Here is a 20,949-nt window from a genome sequence, read left to right on the forward strand (position 1 = left end):
TGAAGACGACACAACAACACCCAGTTATCTCGAGGCAGGGAAAATCGAACCCGGGACCCCGTGCTCGGGAAGCGAGAACGCTACCGCGAGACCACGAGCATCGGACTCGGGTAGACGAATCAAGTTGGAATTTACATCATACATAGGGTAGGTCAGATAAAAGTGAACAAAGATCGAGGGTATAAGGAAACACAGCAGAGGGAAAAAGATACAGTACTAACCTGACTACAGCAAATGTTGAAAGTGACCACCATTCATCTCATGGCACTTTTGGGCCCTGGTCAGCAAGTTGCTGAAGGCGAATCGAAGCTGGATTGCTGAAATTGCTGAAATCTCATCTGAAATGTTCTGCTGCAGTTCTTGAAGACTATGAGGATTGTTGCGATATACCTTAGACTTGAGGGCTCCCCACACAAAGTAAACATACAACGACAGACCAGGTGACCTCTTCTAACAGCTCTGTCAGGCGTGAAGATTGTGTAAATGTGCTCCAAGATTCGACCGGCTGTATAGGCAGTTCCTCCATCCTTTTGGAAGTAACTGTAGGTCTTGCCTTTCAATCGTACCTACTCATCGCGCCAACTTTCATTTGCCCCACCCTGTACTAAGGTCTGCGGTCTCTTGGCGGTGGAAAAAATGAAGCTTCTAAGCCATGAGACTGGCGACTTACTATCAGTCTTTCGGAAAAACATCATCCACACAATGCTGAAGCGCCGACAAGTGCGAGAATTATCGCACAATCAGCTTAACAGCTCATGCATCCAAGTGGCTGACAAGAATAAGATACAGAAGAATGGAAATGAAAATTGGGGATCTGTTAGACGATTAGGAAAGGTAAAGACGCCAGAAACGCAGTTCTGATGTTGCGGTTGATAATGGAAGCAAGACCGAAGATAAATTAAGACACCATTATTGGATTTATCGAGCTGGAAAAAGAGTTCGACAATGTAATATGGTGCAAGATATTTGAAATGCAGAGAAAAATATGGCAAGCTACAGGGGAAGACGAGTAAAACACAATATTTAGAAGGACCAAGAGGGAACAATAAGACTAGGAGACGAAAAAGGAAGTGCTCGGATAAAAAAGTGTGTAGGAAAAGTGTGTAGTCTTACGCTCCTACTGTTCAGTCTATACGTCGAGGAAGCAGCGATGGAAATAAAAGTAAGGTTCAAGAGTGGAATTAAAACTCAGGGTGAAAGGATATCAATGATAAGATTGGCGGATGACATTACTATCCTGAGTGAAATTGCAGATGGGTTTTACAGGATTTGCTGGATGGAATGAACAGTCTAATGAATACAGAATACGGATTCAGAGTATATGGAAGAAAGACGAAATTAACGGGAAGTAGCAGAAATGAGAACAGCGAGAAACTTAAAATCAGGATTGGCGATCACGAAGTAGATGACGGCAAGGAATTCTGCTATCTATGCAGCAAAGTAACCCATGACGGACGGAGCAAGGAGGACATAAAAAGCAGACTAGCATGGCAAAAAGACATGCCTCATCTCAGTTTCAGGAAGAAATTTCTGAGAATGTACGTTTGGAGCACAACATGGTATGGCAGTGAGATATAAACAGGGGGAAAACAGGAACAGAAGAGAATCGAAGCATTTGAGATGTGGTGCTCCAGAAGAATACTGAGAATTAGAGGGACTGATAACGTAAGAAATAAGGAGACCCTCTGCAAAATACACGAGGAAAGGAACATATGAAAAATGATGACAAGAAAAAAGGACAGAGTGGTAGGACATCTGTTAAGACATCAGGGAATAACTTCCATGGTACTAGAGGGATCTTTAGAGGGCAGGTTGAAAGTGCTACTCTGAGATGAAAAACTCGGCACGGGATAGAAATTCGTGGAGGACCGCATGGAATCAGGAGACAGACGACTAAAAAATAAGTCTGCACCGTAAAAAGAAACCGCTATTTATGTCACATATTTTAATACTCGAAAATTCGCTCACGAAAACTGATAGGGTACTTTCCGTTGACCTAGAATCATGAAATTTGGTAAGAAGCATGTTTTCCATGCGCAAATAAAGCAAAAAAATCTGAGAATTGTTACATCTACATCTGTATGATGACTATGCTATTCAAAATAAAGTGCCTGGCTGAGGGTTCAGTGAACCATCCTCCAGTTCTCTACCGATCCACTCTCGAACGGCGCGCGGGAAAAACGAGCACTTACATTTTTCTGCGCGAGCCCTGATTTCTCTTATTTTATAGTGACGATCACGTCTTCCTATGTAGATGTGTGCCAACAGAATTCTTTCGCAATCGGAGGAGAAAATTGGTGATTGAAATTTCATGAGAAGATCCCGTCGCAACGAAAAACGCCTATGTTTTAAAGATTACCACTCCAATTCCCGTATCATGTCTGTGGCATTAATTTGTCATTATATAATACGAAAAAATTTTATTTTCAATTCCCATCCGACATCTGTTAAGACTCTTTTTCTCAGGAACGGACAGACGTAGCAAGTTAAAATTTATGTCAAATAGGCCTATTAAAGGCCATTGTCCCTTGGTTGTGTAACAAATGTAAGCTTATAAGTCAAGAAAATCGATAGACACTGTCGTTAATGTCACATATTTCGATACTCACTCATTAAGACATATAGCATACTTCCCGTTGATCTAGAATCGTGATTTTTGGCAAGAAGCTAGGTTTGACAGTGCAAGTAAAGGACAAAATCCGAAAATTGTTAATTTTCATTATATATCAATAAAATATCTTTTTGTCGTTAGAAGTTAACATTCCATTCATCACCCGTCAAAAACATAATAGAAAAGTATTGCTTCCTGGAAACATAGAATGTAAGTTGTAGTTATGTTTTAGTAAGTATCGTAAATAAACATATGTTATTAAATCTTCTCTGTCTACATATATAAACATAAGTCCCCTGCTCGCTTCTTTTTTATGTCCGGTCTAGTCTCAGGAAATTCTGTAGTGTGTTTCATAAGGGCCTGGAATTCCCGTGGCCGATATCTTGCCAGTATCGACATCGATAACAGGAAAAAGTCGCCGAAATTATCGATTTCCGGAATGGACGTACTACGTATATATAAAATTAAGGCCGGCTGTTGTGGCCGAGCGGTTCTAGGCACTTCAGTCTGGAACCGCGCGACCGCTACGGTCGCAGGTTCGAATCTTATCTTGGGCATGGATGTGTGTGATGTCCTTAGATTAGTGAGGTTCAAGTAGTTCTAAGATCTATGGGACTGATGACTTCAGATGTTAAGTCTCATAGTGCTCAGAGCCATTTGAACCATTTGGAAAAAAATTAAGTTCGTACGAAATCCTAAGTGCACGATCCCTCCTCGCACTTGGCCAAATCTTGAAGGTTTGTGAGAGGTCGCAGACACAGCGGTTGGAGGTACTTGTGTTCAAAAGGGCGTGCAAGGTGTTGAAAACTGATCGGTGATTGATTTTCAACTGTACGCCACTTCGGCGACTTGCGTGTCCCTAATGTACCCCGGGGAAAAAGAACCTGCAGTTTAACGTGGAATCCGAACCACGACCCATACCTCACGATTCCTCATATTGTTGAGAGGTGAAAGCTAGATTAGAGGGAGACTGAAGATTTCCTTAGATCGACAGAAATTCGATCCCGCAATCTCTCGGTTTCTAGGCACGTGCATTACCACTAGACCATCAGGTCCGAGGGTGGTTCAATGATCCGTTGGCACTGAAGTCGCTAGAAATCAGTCAGAAGTTTGGATTCAACCTACAAGTACATTTCATGCGTGCAGGAAGTAATATTTTTCTATTACGTTTTTGACGGATGAAGAAATTGGGTCAGCTTTCACCTCCTATGGTACAAGTTAACTAGCAAAACGTAAGTCGAACTGCAGCACTGTTGTTTGAGACCCTTTCGTCATGCGTATGAGCTCAAATGTTGTGTCAGGCAACAAAGGAAAGAGAAATCATTGCTAGAGGTTGCATCTGAATGGTTGGCAAAGCAGTACAACTCTGATAGCAGGGCAGGCAGCTCGACAGTCTCTTTAGCAATTCCGCCTCTAGTGCGATCAAATTCCAGTCCCCTTATCACACATTTCACAAAGTCATTAAGTACTGAACACCTACTGGATACGCGATTCATGAATAGGAAGCCGCTCAAGAACAGATCAAAGGCAAAATAACTTTTACGATGTCTTTGGCGTGCATCGCTGCGCGTCAGTCTACTCTCTGCATTACTTCGAGAGATTTCCTCATGTGCTGCAAAATACTTCATTATAAAATATAGCGGAACTTAGGAAACCTCGTCATAGTCTACGGTGTAACTCTTATCATTTTCAGAGAGACGACGCTAGCAACAGCTGAAGAGTAATTTCAAAACGAATTCAGTGTGTAAAGCAACTATTTTACAATATTTCATTGCATTAATGAATTTTTGTCTTTAGAGATAGGAATTTCCAAATGCTTTTGTCGCACACGGAGAAAGATAGTTTATCAATTAAATCCCCGCTCTTAACACGTACATTTTACGGCCTACACTTATTTTCTCTTCCAAGGAAGAGACAAATCGAAAATTAACGACTTTCCAGTATGTCCTCTCAAATAATATCAAATAAACCAAGCAGGTACACACAAACACTTCATACTTTTAAATGAGAAAAGGAAACGTAAGAATTATATTCGCACAAAATAAAACGTTTATTAAGACTTGTTTGAAATATGAGAATACTTATTTCTTAATTTTTGAATCCCGGGTAAAGATGATCAGAATGCCTTACTTACAATCCTGTAAAACTGATATATACAGAATTATTCAAAAAGATGGATCCAGTTTAATTAATTTCCATTTTACGACATATAGAGGGTGATTCACGAAGATATGCAAATATTTTTATCTATTATTCTACAAGTAAAGCTAAAGAAAAAAGTTCGTATAAACATAGGTCCGCAAATGTTTAGTTACGGAGTTAAGGCTAATAAAAGATTTTGCCTAAAATTTAGCAACTTCGCTAATATGAAGCCATCGCAAAACTGTACTACGTTAAAGTAAAGCGCGATTTACATTTAATTTGTTATTATTTATCTGGTGAATCTAATAAAACATGTTCCAGACGTATATCTGCAGTAGTTTTCCAGGATGTCCAGAGAAGCAAAGAAGTAATTTCGTAAAATTTTGTTTTATTAACAACTTGGATCAGTTTGTTTTTTAAACTCCAGACGATTGCACAAAGTTTTCAACAGCAGTTGTACAGAATTTAATTTTGTAACAATGATGGTAAAAACGTTAACTGAAACTGTATGAATGTGTCAGATAATCTGCTTTTGTTAATTCCATAGCACACGTTAGTTCATGTTAAACCGGAAAAAAACAAAGCTCATTGTTAAGGAAGTTGTACATTGTACATACAATTTCACAATACATTCACTAGAAATGTTCAAAAATATCGGCACCGAGTTCAATGTATTTCCCTGTATGCGTGTGAACAGATTTTGTTACTTGTTTCAGTTCCACAGGGTTGTTCTTAATTACGTCTATTGCATTCATAATGCGAGCAAGTAATGCTGCACGTGTATTGACTTTGTCCTCATAAACTATGTCTTTCATCCATCCCCATACACAAAAATCCATTGGTGTTAAATGGGGCCATCTGGGTGGCCACAGACGTGTAACACTACGACCAATCCATTTCGGGGGAAAATGTTCATTTAAATGTGTAGTAACGGCGTTGGAGAAAATACATTTGCAATCGCGTAACAAGTGGAACATCTTCGAACAAGCGGGGCATTTCTTCTTGAAGGAATTGTAAGTACGTCTCGCCAGTTAGACGTCCTGGGAAAATGAATAGTCTAATAAAGTGTGTGTTGATTATACCACACCACACACTTGTGCTAAATCGCTGCTGGAAATTGCGCTGCACTGTTGCATGTGGGTTTGCTTCAGACTATACGAGCTCGTTATGTACATTGTTTATACCATCTCGAGTAACATGTGCCTCATCAGTAAATAAAATGTATTTGTGTAACTGCCGATTAGTATTTAACCAGTTGCACAACTCCAAGAGAAGGGCAGCTCTCACGGATGTAAATGCTGCACTTTTTGTTTATGGTAAGGATACAAATTATTGTACTTCAGTGTACGCCATACCTTAGACTGCGAAATGCCTTATCGTTGAGAGATACGTTGCGTACTGGTACCCGGGTTACATTGAACAGCACCCATAATATCCTCATCATCGTATTCACCTATCGAGCGCTCGTACTGATTATGAACGCTGGGTAGAGATACCGTCTCCCACAACATTCGAAATACTCCACTAATGGTTCGTGCATTCGGAATCCTTCGAGTTGGACAACGTACGCGATATTCGTTAACTGCAGCTGTAACATTACCATCGCATTTGCCATAAATGAACGTATCGGAGTATTCCTCTGCCGTAAAATTGAACGGTATCCCTCTTTCATAAATAATCTACAAACTACAACAATTGCTATGTCGTTATTATGTTCTTTCACTGAACAATACAGAAAACTAACTCATTTCAAGTTTAGGAAACGACTGAAACTACTCACTAACGGTTGCCAAGAATCACATAAACGTTTCTACATTCTTAATGGAAAGTAAACAAATTTACTTGTATAATAATCTTTGCTCCTCTGCAGATACATGTCTGGGTCATGTTTTATTGAATTCAGCAGACCAATAACAACAAATTAAATGGAAATCGTGCTTAACTTTAACCTCGTACAGTTTTGCGATGGTTTCATATTAGCGAAGTTGCTAAATTTCACGCAAAATCTTTTATTAGCCGTAACTCCGTAACTAAACGTTTGCGGACCTATGTTTATATGAACTTTTTTCTTTAGGTTTACTTGTAGAATAACATATAAAAATATTTGCACATCTTCGTGAATCATCCTGTAGATGGAACATGGACTATCTACATACCGAAGGAAGATGGCTATGATGCAGAAGAAGATCTTCTGTGTTCTTGAGTTTGCAAGTTGACAGTTATAGTGCAGCGGACATTTCGTCTCCTGTTCGGCAATGAAAAACCAACTAGGAAAAGCATAGGCATCTGGTACAAACAATTTCAAAAAACTCTTTTTCGTAAGGTACTCTGAGTGGAATAACGTACCTGAACATGTTGGATGAATGGCTTTTTCCTCAACATATCGAAGATTCACATGACTTCATTTTCCCATAGGATCGAGCTCAGCGCCATTGGCACTGTCTTGTCCTAGGATTTTGAAGTCAATACCTTCCTCAGCGATGGTTGGATCGTATTGGAAATTGATACCTGGATCCACACTTCTGGTCACGGATGTCTCCTGACCTCATGCCCTTTGACTTTTTCTTTTGGTGCTATGTTACGGAGGCTGTTTACGTTCACCTCGACCGACAGCTCTGGCTGACTTGCGGAACTGTATTACTGCTGCAGTGAAGTTCGTAACACACGACATTCATCTTTCCATGTGGTACGAGTTTGGCTCTCACTTAGAGATGTTTGCCGTGCAGGAAAGGGAGGAAACATTCCAAATTTATAACCTGTGTTAAAAAAACATTGAAACTTCCTCCTTTCATTGGTATATTGGCTGTTCATGTGTAATTTATACTTCATGAAATATAATTCATCTAAAGTGGATCCATATTTTTGAATACCCCGGCCCCTAAAATTGCAACACAATGTAGGCGGAATGCAACATACGCCAAACTGGTATCAAGTGCACAAAATGCTTGGATATGAAAGTGATTAGCGATTCACTGCACCCGCAAGAAGTACGTAGGAATACTTTCGGTACATAAAGAAATATTACGCAGCGGATTACTTACTCAGAAATCACAGAAAAATTTTTGTTGCTGGTAAAAAGATCATATTATGCCTCATGTAAAAAAGTATAGCCGGCAATTTAGACAGCAGGATTTACATTTCAGATATGCTAAGGATTATGGTTGTGTCCTGTCGTTGATCTCTGCGACCTTCACTAAGTTTACATATGATGCACCTCCCGAAAGACGAAAATCGAGTTTCGGAAAACGTGTTTCGCTTTCGTATTTACATGTCAAGGTCGAAAGAAAGCGACTTGGCTAGCCCAGTTAAATATGGCACCTAAAAAACAGCTGTTAAAGTTTCTGATTTAGTCAACACAATCACTATTTCTCTTCAATTAGAAGAGGTGTGAACAGCTTCAGTCTAATATTTCAACTTATTCTTCTCTGTAGAAAAACCCTCGTGATGACTGGGTGTTGTGTGCTGTCCTTAGGTTAGTTAGGTTTAGGTAGTTCTACGTTCTAGGGGACTGATGACCTCAGAAGTTAAGTCCCATAGTGCTCAGAGCCATTTGAACCATTTTTGAACCAAAGTTTCCAGCCGATTTCTCATACATAAACAGCAGTTGACCGGCGTTGCCTGGTGAAACGTTGTTGTGATGCCTCGTGTAAGAAGGAGAAATGCGTACCATCACGTTTCCGACTTTGATAAAGGTCGGATAGTAGCCTATCGCGATTGTGGTTTAACGTATCGCGACATTGCTGCTCGCATTGGTCGAGATCCAATAACTATTGGGAGAATATGGAATCAGTGGGTTCAGGAGGGTAATACGTAACGCCGTGATGGATCCCAACGGCCTCGTATCACTAGCAATCAAGATGACAGGCATCTTATCCGCTTGGCTGTAACGGATCGTGCAGCCACGTCTCGATCACTGGCGTGATAGTATGGGGTGCCATTGGTTACACGTCTCGGTCACCTCTTGCTCGCATTGACGGCACTTTGAACAGTGGACGCTACATTTCAGATGTGTTACGACACGTGGCTCTACCCTTCATTCGATCCCTGCGAAACCCTACATTTCAGCAGGATAATGCACGACCTCATGTTGCAGGTCCTGTAAGGGCCTTTCTGGATTCAGAAAATGTTCGACTGCTGCTCTGGCCAGCACATTCTCCACATTTCTCACCAATTGAAAACGTCTGGTCAATGGTGGCCGACCAACTGGCTCGTCACAATACGCCAGTCACTACTCTTGCCTGATGCCCAGGCGTATCAAGGCCGTTATCACGGCCCGAGGTGGTTGTTCTGGGTACTGATTTCTCAGGAACTATGCACCGAAATTGCGTGAAAATATAATCACATGTCAGTTCTAGTATAATATATTTGTCCAATGAATACCCGTTTATCATCTGCATTTCTTCTTGTTGTAGCAGTTTTAATGGCCAGTAGTGTACATGGCTTCCTATCTAAACAGCGACATGACATTCTGAAATGGAATGGCACATTGTGACACAATTAGTGCCTTGCAGGCCTGTATTCTCTGCTTGGTCTACTTGCTCTTTCCCCCGTATCTCCACGTCTCCTGCCATCCCCCAGAATGACACATACGAGGGCATGCTGAAAAGTAATGGCTCCGAATGTTTTTGAGACAACTCTTAAATGAAAATTGAAGATGGAGGGGGATAAAGGAAAGGAGGAGAGTGAAAGAACTAATGATATCAGCTGCATCGGGACTTTATGTGGAATCAGCGGCGGGGAGAGAAAATGTACGGTGGACCGGGGCTCGAACGTGGGATCTCCTGCTTACTGTACAGTCGCGTTAACCGCTGTTCCACGCGGAGACAGTGATTATCGTAATTGTGCGGACTATCTAGGCGTGCTCCCAGGCTGACCCACACTACTACCTAGGGACGCGTGTCCGTAGTTCCTATCCATGTGCTCCACGCTTGCTAGTTTTAGATTCGCGCTGGAGATCAGACGTAAATGTACACTCGCAGTGAAAGTGGTGGATTCATGGCTCAACAAAGCGAATCAACTATATGAATGCACCGTGTCTGTTCTTTCGGATATGTCCGAAAGGCGTTGTTCGCAGTCAGTTGTTCAAAATGCGTTCCGTTGTTGGGCAAGTAATGGTATGGCGTGCATATGTCTCTGGTGACGATATGTTTTTATAGCCTTGCTGCACAGATTCCTAATCCTCCCATGAACGTCTCCATGTCAGTATATTTTTACCTCCATTATCTCCCCTTATTCTGTTTTATGTCCACCTTTTTTATCGCCTTATATGTAACATTTTATTCTTGTATTAGTTGTCATGTCAGTCGGCTGAAGAGCGGCGGATTGTACCGCTGTCAGCTGTCCCCTGTCCATATGGGGCAGGGGAATGAAATCACAATAAATAAAAAAGAAAAAAAAAAGATTCCTAACGTGGGGCTATGAGTCACCAGTCTCATCACAGAGGCTTGGAATATGACTGGACCTATCGGTCCCACGGTCAGATGAATCTCGTCTTGGTGCCCCACGTCCAACATTTTAAAATAAGAATTTCATCCAGGGCCGTAGACTGTGCACCCGTAACCGATCTAGGTCTGCACAAAGGCTGCCTAACATGGGAGTAGACAGGTTCGATCTGCTCTCCACGAAGGGTGATCAGTGCCTTTCAAAATATTCATTGCTTTTAAGGAGAGTGATTTTAGGTCTCCAAACTTGAAATCATGAGGTTCAGAAACCTCACCGTTTCCTTAAAATTATCAATAGCTTTCCACATCCTCAGTTCAGGAAAGTTAAAGGGAAGAACGTCAGCCGTTTGACGCTTGAAACACCCGACATGCGCTGCTAGCGCACGCCCTGAGGCTCAGGCGTGAACGCCATGTTGCCCGTAATCGCGATGTGATTGACATGTGTAATCACACCTCCATACTTATCAAGAGGGACACTTACTTGTCAATCACATTGCGATTACGGGCAGCATGGGGTTCACGCCTGAGCCTCAGGACGTGCGCTAGCAGCGCATGCCGGGTGTTTCAAGCGTCAACTTCGGGTCTCAATATCTCGGGATGTAATGGGAATATTGCGATGCAATCAACGCCATTGTGTATGTGCTTTGTCATGCTATGGATTGCTGAGAAAAAATATAGGAGGTCCATTTAAAAAAACATAAGTTTGTGTTAAAAAACACATATGCTTTCGTTTTAGAATGTTTCCAAATATGTACATTTATGGGCCCCAGCCCTACATTGATACCGGTGAAAGTCGGTTTCCAATAGCTGTTATTGTTCCAGAGATATTTTGAGTGGACAAGATAGCTGGGACACCCTGTAGAATAAATGTACACTCCTGGAAATGGAAAAAAGAACACATTGACACCGGTGTGTCAGACCCACCATACTTGCTCCGGACACTGCGAGAGGGCTGTACAAGCAATGGTCACACGCACGGCACAGCGGACACACCAGGAACCGCAGTGTTCGCCGTCGAATGGCGCTAGCTGCGCAGCATTTGTGCACCGCCGCCGTCAGTGTCAGCCAGTTTGCCGTGGCATACAGAGCTCCATCGCAGTCTTTAACACTGGTAGCATGCCGCGACAGCGTGGATGTGAACCGTATGTGCAGTTGACGGACTTTGAGCGAGGGCGTATAGTGGGCATGCGGGAGGCCGGGTGGACGTACCGCCGAATTTCTCAACACGTGGGGCGTGAGGTCTCCACAGTACATCGATGTTGTCGCCAGTGGTCGGCGGAAGGTGCACGTGCCCGTCGACGTGGGACCGGACCGCAGCGACGCACGGATGCACGCCAAGACCGTAGGATCCTACGCAGTGCCGTAGGGGACCGCACCGCCACTTCCCAGCAAATTAGGGACACTGTTGCTCCTGGGGTATCGGCGAGGACCATTCGCAACCGTCTCCATGAAGCTGGGCTACGGTCCCGCACACCGTTAGGCCGTCTTCCGCTCACGCCCCAACATCGTGCAGCCCGCCTCCAGTGGTGTCGCGACAGGCGTGAATAGAGGGACGAATGGAGACGTGTCGTCTTCAGCGATGAGAGTCGCTTCTGCCTTGGTGCCAATGATGGTCGTATGCGTGTTTGGCGCCGTGCAGGTGAGCGCCACAATCAGGACTGCATACGACCGAGGCACACAGGGCCAACACCCGGCATCATGGTGTGGGGAGCGATCTCCTACACTGGCCGTAGACCACTGGGGATCGTCGAGGGGACACTGAATAGTGCACGGTACATCCAAACCGTCATCGAACCCATCGTTCTACCATTCCTAGACCGGCAAGGGAACTTGCTGTTCCAACAGGACAATGCACGTCCGCATGTATCCCGTGCCACCCAACGTGCTCTAGAAGGTGTAAGTCAACTACCCTGGCCAGCAAGATCTCCGGATCTGTCCCCCATTGAGCATGTTTGGGACTGGATGAAGCGTCGTCTCACGCGGTCTGCACGTCCAGCACGAACGCTGGTCCAGCTGAGGCGCCAGGTGGAAATGGCATGGCAAGCCGTTCCACAGGACTACATCCAGCATCTCTACGATCGTCTCCATGGGAGAATAGCAGCCTGCATTGCTGCGAAAGGTGGATATATACTGTACTAGTGCCGACATTGTGCATGCTCTGTTGCCTGTGTCTATGTGCCTGTGGTTCTGTCAGTGTGATCATGTGATGTATCTGACCCCAGGAATGTGTCAATAAAGTTTCCCCTTCCTGGGACAATGAATTCACGGTGTTCTTATTTCAATTTCCAGGAGTGTATATTTCTCAACTGGAAAATTGAAACCTTTATTCTCCATTCATTTCTCCATCCCCCTAATAGTCAGATGCAACTGACGAGTTGCAGTAATGTACGATTAACAAGTGCACGGGAGATACGGTTGCAGCCCACTGGTGACATGATTTCCCATTAATGAAAATATTTCCGTACGTAGATTTTCCTAGATTTCTCTGTTCTGACTTCCTGAAGAGTCTTTCTTTGTTCAGTTTAAACGAAATGAAGGCCAAAGAGTTACAAAAATTCTCTGTTTTAATCAGGAGCTGATCCCCGACTCTTTCACAAACTCTGCAAGTGAAAGTCTTCGCTTGAAGATACGATATCGTCGTAATCTAAGGCCGAGTTTAAGGTCTCTGCAGCTTTGCAGATCGCATTCCAACTTGGTTGCTAGCTCACGCTAAAGTGCTGCAAGATAAGCGTGATTTATACCCATCACTGAACGTTTCGCGCCGTCAGACTTCATGAAGCCTAATTTGTGCTGCAAACGCCTCATGTCGGAATGCTTACCAAACTGAAGAAATTAAGGAATAAAGAGAATAAACTGACGCGGGACTGAAAAATCTGGAGGGAAAGCGAACTGCTTTAGATCAGTTACAGAAGGACGACCTCTGAACTTAATTACTAATTCTGTTAATACACTGTTCTGTGAACAGAAGTGACATGTGGTACAATGCATTGGCGTACAACTTCAATGGTTGACAATGTAAGCGCCGTAGGACGAAAAACGTATCCATGAACGCGAAATGACCACCACGAGAAAATGGTGAAATTTACCCTCAGACTAAGCCTTGCCGACAGTCGTTCTTTTCACGCACTGGTTAGAAGTGGAGCAGAAAATATTGAACGTTGCAGAACACTCAGACACCAATAAGCGAGATGGCTTGGGGAATACGGACACAATTAATGTAGAACAAAATAAAGTAAGCCATAAGCGACAAACCTATGAAACTTCAAATGAATAATCCTGTGAATTACTGTTAGCCAAAACAGTACAGGTATCATCGAAAATGGACGACATTATATCCGCGTGTACCCTACTGTGATATAAAGAAGCAATTGCGTGTAGAGAGACAGATATCAAGATTATATGTCTACATCAGAATTTGGGAGGTCCACCATGCGCTACGTAGCTGTCAGCACCGAGTTGTCGGTTAGGATGAGGGAACCTTTAGAAGCTCCCATGTGATTGGTGATTCTTTTGGTTGGGGTTTGGGGAGGGCGAGGATTGGGGTGCCCGCAAAGCTTAACGCGCAGCATTCAGTTGGTAAGACAGGAGGCGAGTCGGACACGGGTCGTCGAATCTGCGCGGTGCAGTATGAATTTTAGGTGGTTCTCCACACTCGCTTAGGTAAATACGAGGTTGGCCCTCAATTTCCACCTCTAAAAATACGATACACAAATAGCTAATCCACGATTACAAACACTACAACGTTTACTCGATTCACGCACAGATGGCTCACAAGACTTCTCTCCCTTCCAGGTTACCTGAGGACTGTGGCAATAAATCGGCCTTAAAATCCAGGCATTATTATACAAATGGATGCACATATATATGTACAGGGTTATTACAAATGATTGAAGCGATTTCACAGCTCTACAATAACTTTATTATTTGAGATATTTTCACAATGCTTTGCACACACATACAAAAACCCAAAAAGTTTTTTTAGGCATTCACAAATGTTCGATATGTGCCCCTTTAGTGATTCGGCAGACATCAAGCTGATAATCAAGTTTCTCCCACACTCGGCGCAGCATGTCCCCATCAATAAGTTCGAAAGCATCGTTGATGCGAGCTCGCAGTTCTGGCACGTTTCTTGGTAGAGGAGGTTTAAACACTGAATCTTTCACATAACCCCACAGAAAGAAATCGCATGGGGTTAAGCCGGGAGAGCGTGGAGGCCATGACATGAATTGCTGATCATGATCTCCACCACGACACATCCATCGGTTTTCCAATCTCCTGTTTAAGAAATGCCGAACATCATGATGGAAGTGCGGTGGAGCACCATCCTGTTGAAAGATGAAGTCGGCGCTGTCGGTCTCCAGTTGTGGCATGAGCCAATTTTCCAGCGTGTCCAGATACACGTGTCCTGTAATGTTTTTTTCGCAGAAGAAAAAGGGGCCGTAAACTTTAAACCATGAGATTGCACAAAACACGTTAACTTTTGGTGAATTGCGAATTTGCTTCACGAATGCGTGAGGATTCTCTACCGCCAAGATTCGCAAATTGTCTGTTCACTTCAGCATTAAGAAAAAATGTTGCTTCATCACTGAAAACAAGTTTCGCACTGAACGCATCCTCTTCCATGAGCTGTTGCAACCGCGCCGAAAATTCAAAGCGTTTGACTTTGTCATCGGGTGTCAGGGCTTGTAGCAATTGTAAACGGTAAGGCTTCTGCTTTAGCCTTTTGCGTAAGAATTTCCAAACCGTCGGCTGTGGTACGTTTAGCTCCCTGCTTGCTTTATTCGTCGATTTCCGCGGGCTACGCGTGAAACTTTCCCGCACGCGTTCAACCGTTTCTTCGCTCACTGCAGGCCGACCCGTTGATTTCCCCTTACAGAGGCATCCAGAAGCTTTAAACTGCGCATACCATCGCCGAATGGAGTTAGCAGTTGGTTGATCTTTGTTGAACTTCGTCCTGAAGTGTCGTTGCACTGTTATGACTGATTGATGTGAGTGCATTTCAAGCACGACATACGCTTTCTCGGCTCCTGTCGCCATTTTGTCTCACTGCGCTCTCGAGCGCTCTGGCGGCAGAAACCTGAAGTGCGGCTTCAGCCGAACAAAACTTTGAGTTTTTCTACGTATTTGTAGTGTGTCGTGACCATATGTCAATGAATGGAGCTACAGTGAATTTATGAAATCGCTTCAATCATTTGTAATAGCCCTGTATGTATGAACATATGCAACTTCCACATCTCCTAAAGCAATGGGCCGATTTTAATCAAACTTACTGTTTGGAAATCGTCGTTGTGGGGTTACGAACCACCTACCTGTCAAAAGGAAGGTGGTGGGGTGTGAGAAAACAGTGTAGACCATGACGGGTTAATAACCATAGTTTACTCAACAGTATTTGAGAATAACAGCACTTGGTGACGTAGAACAAACTTTACACATAAGTTTAAACCTATACAAATTTTTTTTTCGCTGACAACCCTCACAAAATGTGAACGGAAAAAAGTTTTTCTCTTACAAAATCTTCAGTGTTCAGGCAGTAAAACTATCGGTCTAAGGCGCTGCAGTCATGGACTGTGCGGCTGGTCCCGGCGGAGGTTCAAGTCCTCCCTCGGGCATGGGTGTGTGTGTTTGTCCTTAGAATTATTTAGGTTAAGTGGTGTGTAAGCTTAGGGACTAATGACCTTAGCAGTTAAGTCCCATAAGATTTCACACACATTTGAACATTTTTGAAGTAAAGCTACCGCAAGAAAAGTGACATTTAATTTATTATTTCTTTACTAATAATTGTGTTCGCGACATACTTTTCCAAGAGTATTCGTATATAATACTGAATGAAACAACACATAGCTCAGAAGATATGACGTCATAAACACTGAGATGTGTGAAAACCTTCCGCAACGTGTATGACGTTTTAATTTATTATTCCATTGCTACAAAAACTATCAACACTGATTGAATCCATACATACCGCTAAATGAGCCTACGAAAGTCTATGTTGCTGTACCACACATAGCTCTGGTGATATGTCGTCAAGTACTGAGATGCGTGGAAAACTCCCGCATGATGCAAGACATTTTAAGTTACTACTTCGTTGCTACTAACTGTGTTCGCAACACTTTTCGCAGACAGTATCCCATATGCCGCTAATATACTTAGAAAAATATATCATTGCATGACGCATAGTTCACCATAAACACTGAGGTGGATGAAAAACTGCCGCATCATGTATGACGTTTTAATTTATTTCTTCCTTACTACACAACACATTTCGCGGACAGTGGAAACGTATACCACTCGATGTACTTGTCAAATTACATCATTAAGGAGTACACAATTCAGGTTATGAAGTCATAGACATTATGCTGAATGGAAATGAAAATGCAGGGCGCAATTTACTAGATATGGGTCAAATACGTCTCCAAATACACGTAAAATACGTGACATATACACTCCTGGAAATGGAAAAATGAACACATTGACACCGGTGTGTCAGACCCACCATACTTGCTCCGGACACTGCGAGAGGGCTGTACAAGCAATGATCACACGCACGGCACAGCGGACACACCAGGAACCGCGGTGTTGGCCGTCGAATGGCGCTAGCTGCGCAGCATTTGTGCACCGCCGCCGTCAGTGTCAGCCAGTTTGCCGTGGCATACGGAGCTCCATCGCAGTCTTTAACACTGGTAGCATGCCGCGACAGCGTGGACGTGAACCGTATGTGCAGTTGACGGACTTTGAGCGAGGGCGTATAGTGGGCATGCGGGAGGCCGGGTGGACGTACCGCCGAATTTCTCAACACGTGGGGCGTGAGGTCTCCACAGTACATCGATGTTGTCGCCAGTGGTCGGCGGAAGGTGCACGTGCCCGTCGACCTGGGACCGGACCGCAGCGACGCACGGATGCACGCCAAGACCGTAGGATCCTACGCAGTGCCGTAGGGGACCGCACCGCCACTTCCCAGCAAATTAGGGACACTGTTGCTCCTGGGGTATCGGCGAGGACCATTCGCAACCGTCTCCATGAAGCTGGGCTATGGTCCCGCACACCGTTAGGCCGTCTTCCGCTCACGCCCCAACATCGTGCAGCCCGCCTCCAGTGGTGTCGCGACAGGCGTGAATGGAGGGACGAATGGAGACGTGTCGTCTTCAGCGATGAGAGTCGCTTCTGCCTTGGTGCCAATGATGGTCGTATGAGTGTTTGGCGCCGTGCAGGTGAGCGCCACAATCAGGACTGCATACGACCGAGGCACACAGGGCCAACACCCGGCATCATGGTGTGGGGAGCGATCTCCTACACTGGCCGTACACCACTGGTGATCGTCGAGGGGACACTGAATAGTGCACGGTACATCAAACCGTCATCGAACCCATCGTTCTACCATTCCTAGACCGGCAAGGGAACTTGCTGTTCCAACAGGACAATGCACGTCCGCATGTATCCCGTGCCACCCAACGTGCTCTAGAAGGTGTAAGTCAACTACCCTGGCCAGCAAGATCTCCGGATCTGTCCCCCATTGAGCATGTTTGGGACTGGATGAAGCGTCGTCTCACGCGGTCTGCACGTCCAGCACGAACGCTGGTCCAGCTGAGGCGCCAGGTGGAAATGGCATGGCAAGCCGTTCCACAGGACTACATCCAGCATCTCTACGATCGTCTCCATGGGAGAATAGCAGCCTGCATTGCTGCGAAAGGTGGATATACACTGTACTAGTGCCGACATTGTGCATGCTCTGTTGCCTGTGTCTATGTGCCTGTGGTTCTGTCAGTGATGTATCTGTGATGTATCTGACCCCAGGAATGTGTCAATAAAGTTTCCCCTTCCTGGGACAATGAATTCACGGTGTTATTATTTCAGTTTCCAGGAGTGTATTTCACAGGTACCAATGTGGGCAAAGCCACGATTAAAGGGCTCGTCCTAAATCCATGGAACGATTTCAACTAAATTTCGTACATATATTAGTTAAGATCTGGAAAGAAATACTGTTTGAGCAAGAATCACAAGCGTCATATTAGCGAGAGCGTGGTAACATGGAGGGAGGAGTGGGAGAGGGGGATGGAGAGACAGCGAGGGGGGAGTGACACAGATAGTGTGAGGAGGAGAAGGAGAGAGATGGGGTAAGGGATAAGTTGGACACAGCTAGGGAGATGTATTTAATTTATTTATTTAACTTCAACTGAATAGAGCCATCACGCCCTCTCTCACATCAAACCAGGGTTTCAAACATACAGTGCTTTTTTACAACAATTTTTATATGACAAATAGTATTAAAATAATATACCTATACTGGCTATGAACTAATTAAGTTAATACTGGCAGTGCTTGTACTACTGTTACTACTACTACTACCACTACTACTACTACTACTAATAGTAGTGATAAAAGAACACTGAGAAATGAGAAACATTTGGTTGGAGAGGATAAAGTACAAGGAAAACGACTGCGTACAGGGACAATGGTAATCGCTGTTGTTGGTTTAGTAGAAACGTCATTCACTGTCTTTTGAAGCTGCAGACGTTATTAGATTTTGTAATACACTGAGGAGGTTATTCCAGAGTCAGGATCCTGTTGCTGAGGACTGCGAGCGAGTGGTTGAACGATGGAGTAGACCAGAAATGATTTTGCATGCCCATCATTTTGGCAGGACGTCTCTGGGACGACAACCGTTTACAATCGTGACAAAAAATAAAAACACCTATAGCCGTTCTTATGATTTTATTTTGTTTTGTCGCTACCATGCATGGGGATAGTATCATCCTGTATCGCTTCAAAACAGCCTGAAGATAACGCAATGAAGCGTCGAAACTGGTAGCGACAAAATAAAATAAAATCATGAGGACGGCTGTAGGTGTTTTTATTTTTTGTCACGAGAGAAATGATTTTGCTGTGAAGGCCGACCAATCTGGCCGAGCGGTTCTAGGCGCTTCAGTCCGGAACCGCGCTGCTGCTGCTGTCGCAGGTTCGAATCCTGCCTCGGGCATGGAAGTGTGTGATGTCCTTAGGTTAGTGAGGTTTAAGTAGTTCTAAGTCTAGGGGACTGATGACCTCAGATGTTAAGTCCTATAGTACTTAGAGCCATTTGAATTTTGCTGTGAAGGGAACTGGTGTTTCTTCCATGTTGTTCAGAGCACTGATTCCGTGCAGAGATTTGGGGGACAGTGTAATTTGGTAATTCACTAGAGAAGTGTTTTAACCAACTTTGATACCACAAGGAACGGTTGTACACAACGACTGTACGCAAATTATAGGGTAAGGCAGGAACACAGGGGTCAATCGCAATCCAATTGGCTTTTTATTATTCTTACATATTGATATGGTGACAAGTACTGCTGCGAGTTTGTTGGATTATAACTGACTCAAAATGCACTGAAGGTGGCTACTTATAGCTGAAATCTGGATATGCAAGAATAATTAAAAAAAACAATGGATTGCGACTGATTCCTGTGTTTCTGACTTTCCCCATAATCTGCGTATTTGTTGAAATATCACATCATGTTTCTTTTTTAACGTGCGATATCTCTGTATTTGTTTAAATATCAAACTACGCTAACTGTTTAACATTTTAAGTCCTGTATTTATGTATGTCTTCTTGAGAGAAAAATCGCTAAATTAGCAACAAATTCATGCATATCTGTAAACAGTGTCTGATACATTGGAGTACTTGCAAGGCATGCACTGTGGTAATAATTGCTAACTGTATACAGTCCTGTATTTACGTGCATGTTTGGAGTACTGGGAGAAAACTGTAACCAGTTGTCCCTAAACTGCAAATAGTGTCATACATTGGTGTACTTGGAAGTTATGCACTTTGACGGCAGTTAAACATTGCAGCCTCATATTTACGTGTGTCCTCTAGAAAAGTGAGATAACATCGATGGAATTGTAACAAACTGCACAAAAACTGTAAGCTGAAACAAAAGGCCCCCATTACGTGAGTGGGGAAGAGGAGGGTGCCTTTTTGGATCATAAATTATGGCTGTTAAGACCTGCAAAAATGCCAGTTGGGTACAATACTCTGCTGCAAATTGGGAAAACAAAATCGCTAGCATTGCTTGAAATTTCAGCTTGTGCTGTTGTTGTAGAAAGATGTAGAAAGCACACATGCTAGGTCTGTCTCCTGGTGCTGGTTACCTTGAAGAGTACTGATGGTGACCTGCGGCCTATTAGCTAATAAAACTAAAAAATCCTCCCGAACAGGCCATGAAGGCCCAACGGTACCGACCGGCCTCCGTGTCATCCTCAGCCCACAGGTGTCACTGGATGTGGGTATGGAGGAGCATGTGGTCAGCACACCGCTCTCCCGGCCGTATGTCAGTTTCTGAGACCGGAGCCGCTACTTCTCAATCAAGTAGTTCCTCAGGTTGCCTCACAAGGGCTGAGTGCATCCCGCTTGCGAACAGCGCTCGGCAGACCGTATGGTCACCCATCCAAGTGCTATCCCAGCCCGACAGCGCTTAACTTGGGTGATCTGACGGGAACCGGTGTTACCACTGTGGCAGGGCCGTTGGCCTATTAGCTAATAGTGGCGGACAAATAGGAACGTACTACTTGAGTGGTGCAGGGCAGGCCGTGGTTTTGTATAATAAATTATGGTAATTAAGATTATACTTGCATAAACATAATTATGCTCATTACACTAACAATTATGAGCTATAAACTGTATCCTAAATAATAATAACGGAGAGCACAATTGAGCTTTATTTAAGGGTCTCAGGCTACTGCTTATTTTATGCATTAGGTTGGTGCATAAGTTCATAGCGT

The 20,949-nt window shown here is 43.9% G+C and overlaps 1 pseudogene; it reads right to left on the minus strand.

Moving 5' to 3' along the window:
* Nucleotides 1-20,579: 20,579 nt before the first annotated feature.
* On the minus strand, nucleotides 20,580-20,697 carry LOC126196037 (5S ribosomal RNA; annotated as a pseudogene).
* Between the last annotated feature and the right edge of the window lie 252 nt (nucleotides 20,698-20,949).

Source organism: Schistocerca nitens, chromosome 7, assembly GCF_023898315.1.
Source record: "Schistocerca nitens isolate TAMUIC-IGC-003100 chromosome 7, iqSchNite1.1, whole genome shotgun sequence".
NCBI classification, from domain to species: domain Eukaryota; kingdom Metazoa; phylum Arthropoda; class Insecta; order Orthoptera; family Acrididae; genus Schistocerca; species Schistocerca nitens.